Source organism: Camellia sinensis, chromosome 9 (assembly GCF_055761805.1).
Source record: "Camellia sinensis isolate YWXY chromosome 9, ASM5576180v1, whole genome shotgun sequence".
In the NCBI taxonomy this organism is placed as follows: domain Eukaryota; kingdom Viridiplantae; phylum Streptophyta; class Magnoliopsida; order Ericales; family Theaceae; genus Camellia; species Camellia sinensis.
The window spans coordinates 22,254,881-22,260,880 of NC_138969.1; the positions used below are offsets into that span (position 1 = coordinate 22,254,881).

The window sequence follows — 6,000 nt, forward strand, 5'->3', positions numbered from 1 at the left end:
ACAGGGCGTCTGGGTTATTATTAGACCAAAATGGGAGCAATCCCTCTGGATGTCTTTTTATTCTTTATTTTTTATAGCAACACTCTGAGCTTTTCTGGATTCTGATTTCATTCTTGTTTTGAGAGGGAATTGGAGTTTAACATATCCCTCAATACTTTTCTGTCTCTCAAGGCATTTGTGTCCCTCTCAAATGTAACAAATCCCATACTGCCAAGTATTTGTAAGTGTATTCCTATTATAAAAAGTGGTTGTTATTCCTATTATGTATTCCTAAAATGAATGCATACCTTACACTTCCATGTATTATTTTTGCGTGTTCCTGTTATGTTGATGCAGAATCTATAATGTCTATAATGGCCATAAGTTATGGCAGTTTGTGTGTTCCTGTGTTCCTGAAGGCACTGACAACAATTTTTTTGATATCATGTGCTACGAAACTCAGTGGTAATAAATCAATTCAAAATGATAATATTACTCCAATTTAAAACTTCACCTATAAGAAACTGAAATTGTTTCTACACATTGAATTAGCGAAAGCATTTATAAATTTCAAATATCAAATTTTAAAATTAAAGTCCAAAAAATGAATTATATATTTCAATGTAACATAAGTAAAGAATCTAGAAATATTAAAAGTCCAAATAGCAAATTTTAGATTTTTATCCACTTCAAAATAACACATATACACTCTAGCAAGTTAGAATGGGATAACCTTCAATAAAAAAACATTATTGAATTAGTATCATAACTGGTAACGTTTTTGCATTATCAAATTTCAATGCCTTCAAATAAAGGTCAATGAACATTTTGGTACAAAACAATCATCCTAGCTAACCCAAAAAAAAAAAAATTTAAAAAATTAATCATTTTGTTTAGAATGAGAGAGCCAACCAACCACACACATGTAGAAGCAACGTAACCCAACGTTTCTAATATGGATCAGTCAGCTGCAATAAAATCAATCGTTTAAATTCGCTTTAAAAAACCAATAGCTATGAAAAATTACATCAAAATACATATGAGAAATCGGAAGAAATTGTAATGAAGAATAATTACATCAAAAGAAACTGTAACATGAAAAATCGTATCAAAATACATATGAGAAATACAAAAATCAATAACTATGAAATAAGAAGAATTAAACATAACTATTATGGTCAACTGAATTATGTCATTCAATGGTGAAGTGAGAATAGACATATGTATGCATTACTAAAGTAAACAAATGAATAGAAAAGCAAATAAATCATACAAACTTCCAAATAGAATTAAACTCAAATTTTGTAAGGGGAGCGAATAATTAAACTCAAATTTTATTAAGACTTAAGAGTCTTGTTATAAGGAAGAAGAATTTTTGAAAGCTGTAAAACCAAACAAAATTAAATTTTAAAACAATTAAAGCTTACCTTGTGCGAAGATCCTTTTTTGGATGATCATGCTTCTTTGAGTTTCTATCCCTGTGATAATGCATATCTCATTTTCTAGTTGAAGCATTATGTATAACAATTAGTAGGCAACACAAAAAGAATCAAACTTGAAATCAATGTTAATGGACAAAATAAACTGTGGCAAAGAAAACTGTGTGAACTGAATAATTGTTTGCAACACACAATTAGTGAAGTGAACTGAATAGTACATTCACATGAATAGTACATTTGTTTGCACAATTAGTGAAGTGAACTGAATAGTACTATTAAACCTAAGGTTCATTAAATAAAATTAACTGTACTATTTTTTTAAACAAAGATCACAACCAAATACTTATAAAAGATACTTACCACAACTGAAAAATGAAAGAGAGAATGAAACTGAATGAAACAGAACAGTTAGAAAGAGAATGAGAAAAACATAATTAATACTCCAAATGATATAAATAGAATAGTTACATAGGGGAACTAAATTAAACAAAATAAAGATAGGTTTCCGAAAATCAGTACATGAAAATTGATTTTAGAAACTCATTTAGAAACCCATTATAATAATTGCGTTGGTTCATTTATCATTTTCATATTTTTGAAATCAAAACCATTTAGAAACACATTTAAATCTAAACCATTTTAAAAAATCATTACATGAAGATAGGTTTCTAAAATCTAAACCATTTCAAAAAATCATTACATGAAATTCACGGCTTTTCCTCACCTCATACCCAACACCACCTTTGCCTCAAACCAATTAATTGACCTGCCTACTAAAAAAAAAGAAAAGAAAAAGGGATTAGTTAGTTTGTATGCTTTGTAGGTGATTGATAACATGCTAGTTATTAAGTGAGGATAGAGAAAAGTGAAAAAATAAAACTGTATTATAAACACGCCTAATAAAACTTAAGAATATAAAACTTTATTGATAGTTTGTAGTGAACACCAGCAAACACGCCTACTCATATGAAGATTTCAACCAAATTGCCACTCACACCTTGAAACACATCACAAATCAGTAGAAAACACCAGCACCCAGAAACAGCCAACACCAGCAAACACGATAGAGATTGGCGACAGAGAACAGAAATCTAATAGACAGTGGGGCTTATCTAAATACAGAGAAAGCAATTTTGGCAGGAAACCATAAATTATATACACACAAAAAAAAAACATGAAATTGCTTTATGTGTGGTTTGTAGTGATTACACTTCTCAAAGTAGTTTGTAGTGATTACACTTTTCAAACATTTATTATAATACAATGTAATAAATAATAACAACTCTCGAAGTGGTACCTTCCATTCACATAATTAAAAGGACTAAACAAATTAAATATGTGTTATATGAACCCAATTTAAATTGATTCTAAATTATGGCTTTTGAATCAAATTTCCACCCATAACTAAACATGCCCCAAATATATGCAAAACTAAACCCAATAAGTTTTACCTCAAGTCATGATTTTAATATCAAATCTCAACACTGTTCAATTTGTAAATTTTCAGAAAATAATTATTCATGCATAAAAACTTCATAAAATTTTCGTAAGTAAGGTCTTCAACTCAAGAGACACAAATTTCACCCTGAACATATGTGACAAAAAAAGAACTATTTTTTTTTCAATTATCATAAACCCATTTACAAATAATCTTTTAATATAAAGCAAATATCACTAATCACGTAGTGCAACAACTATTCAATTAAATTATGTAATGAGTATTAAAAAAAATTCGAGTCATTACACTTTTTCTTCTTCTTCTTCTTTATAATTTTCTGGCACTTCTAACCTCTAAACCCACAAAACCAAATCTTTATGAACCCCTATTGAACTTTCAAGCTTGGTATGGTGTCTTCTTTTTACTTCTATAAGTTATTTGGTTGTAGCTCAACGCAGGGGTTTTGGGGGACAAATTTGAGGGCACTGATTCTACTCTTTTTTTGAGGGCACAAATTTATGGGATAGTTTGTTATGTTTCCTCTTCTTTGTTTTTTGGTTTCTGAACCTTTTTAGGGGATTCCATTTGATTACGATCTGTAATGAACAAAACTTTAATAAACATCAAACCCAATATCAAACCCAAATCAGAATCTTCATAACTTAATAAACATCAAACCCAATATCAAACCCAAAACATGAAATTATTTAATAAACAAAACTTTAATTACGATCTGTAATGAAGGAGAAGAAGAGAGAGAGAAGGGTACAAAATATCAAACCCAAATCAGAATCTTCATAAGTTGATGCAGAATCTGTAATGAAGGATTCCATTATCTTCAAAATATCAAACCCAATTATTTAATAAACAAAACTGCATACAGGGGCCATTATAGACATAACAGGAACATACTGTCAAAACATACTGTTTATGATGCAGAATCTTCATAAACAGGGGCCATTATGGACTGCGATCTTTTACCTCATGTATTTCGAATCTTCTTGTCGGGAATGGCGGGGTAGGGCGTCGGCGTCGGCGTCAACGGGGCGGGACGACGATGCCCTCCTCTTTCTGAATCGAAGACAGGAATGGGTAGGTGGAGATGAAGGGAGAAAGAAGGAGGGTTCGAGTTTGGGTTCGACGATGCAAAACAAAGGCCTAAAATGGGGAAGGGGGATGAAGGAGCGGGAGATGAAGGGTGGAAGACAGGAATAGAGGGTTCGAGTTTGGGTCTCCGGCGAGGGAGAGGAGAGGTGGTCGGTGGGGAGGCAGAGAGAGATGTATCTGTGAAAGAGATTCATTCAAGAACAGAGAGGGAGAGGGAGAGAGATAGAAAGGGAAGGTGGGGAGGCAGACATGGATAGGTGGAGAGAAGTGTTGGGCGGGAGATATTTTGATCTGAGCCATTGATATAAATTTGAAATTAATCTCAACCATTCAATCAAAATGTATCTCACATACATTTTTATACATTTTCAAAAACTCTCTTCCCTTATTATATAGACATATATATATATATATATGTATATGTATGTTTTTAAAAACCAATTAAACAAATGATTTACTTGAGATGGCTATTTAATTCAACTAGAACAACAAGTACTAAACATTACCAAAAACACTTACAAATTGGGAGGTCCCAACCACAAGTTATAGTTGCTTCATGTGAATATCACTCAATATATTTTGGGATAAATCTTCGGAGAATATGTTAAAGTCAATCACAAGTTTTCAGCATCTAAATGCAATGAAAATATAGTTCCAAAATACATTTGTTTAAATTGCTAACAAACTAGGCATTTTACAAACATCTTAAATGCAATCAAAATTCAAATAACAAAATTAGACCTATGATTTTAATGCCAAAATTTCTTATGAAATATTTTGCAACAACTCAAGAACAAGTCATGGAACCAACAATATGGTTACAAAATACTATATTAATTAATGTAAAAATAGATTATTTCATTAAGAATGTCAACCGAGATATATAAACAGCAAAATAGAACAAAATCATTACCAAGCCTTGCTTCACTGCAAATTTCGAATCAGTGTGAGCCAAGAAAGACTGGAATAGAAATTCAGATAGCACTAGAGACAGAAAATAGGGTAAAAATCAGAGAGTATAGTTTTAGAAGAGGGAGGATTTCAGAAATATACATAGAGAGTAAAAAATGGGGAAGAAGAGAGTTTTAAAAGAGGGTTTAGGGTTTCAGAAATAATCAGAGGGAGGCATACCTTGTTGATTGCTCTTCAAAAAAAAAATTCCTTCGTTTTCTTACAAACCAAACAGAGGCTCACTGGGTTAGATTAGAGTTTTAAACCGAACAGCCACTGAGCATCTCCAGCAAGGCTAGTTAAAATAGCTATTTGAAATTTCACTTTACTATTTTAGCTAGTCATTTTTTTAATATACACTCCAACAAGGCTATCTACTTTAGCTATCTTCTATTAAAATATTCTTATACTTTAACTACCTTCTTTCCAATCTAAAAAAAAAAAAACTAACTTTTTTCAAATTATTATTTTTTTCATTCTTCTAAATATAATTATATTTTTGTCAAAGTTACATTTTTCTACTATCGTATTTTTCAAATGGTCATATTTTTTCAACGGTCATATTTTTGTAACGGTCATATTTTTACAACGGTCATATTTTTTCAAATTTTTACAACGGTCATATACAACATCGGATACTATAGTTGTCCTCTTGCTCAGATTAAGCAATTGATCAGTGTAGACGCAAAACAAACAGATAAATAGAATTATGAACCCCCAGTAGACTAAAATCAGAACCATAGGACAAGTGTTCAGGGCATGGCAAAACAGCAAAAGCACAAAAGATCCAAATGAAAATAAGACAGAATTAGCTCACCATTTGCACTTTGTCACCATGTATTACTGTCGCAGGAAAACCATTCATGGACAACCAGCGCTCTAAAGCATCAGCCCCTCTTTGTCTCTACAAAAACCAGTGTCAAGGCACACTGCATTATAAATAACAGAGTTGCATTAGTCAGATAGATTAACAAGATTAATCGTCAATTGTCTAACAATGGTGAAACTACTGCCACTATACAATTTACCTTTCCATGGGCTCCATTATCACATTGGGTATGAAGAAGATCCATCAAATAATTTCTT

The 6,000-nt window shown here is 31.5% G+C and overlaps 1 protein-coding gene across 15 annotated transcripts in view; it reads right to left on the minus strand.

Moving 5' to 3' along the window:
* Positions 1 to 5,210, minus strand: part of LOC114260429 (electron transfer flavoprotein-ubiquinone oxidoreductase, mitochondrial) — a 53,149-nt gene extending 47,939 nt beyond the window's left edge. For 8 of the 15 annotated variants that reach the window (XM_082886273.1, XM_082886272.1, XM_082886267.1 and 5 more), the window contains exon 1: positions 5,095 to 5,200. The gene's annotated coding sequence lies outside the window, so the exon portion shown is untranslated. Of the gene's footprint in view, positions 1 to 5,094 lie in introns of all 15 variants that reach the window. The other 7 variants (XM_082886275.1, XM_082886274.1, XM_082886281.1 and 4 more) reach the window with 6 other exon arrangements.
* Positions 5,211 to 6,000: the final 790 nt, after the last annotated feature.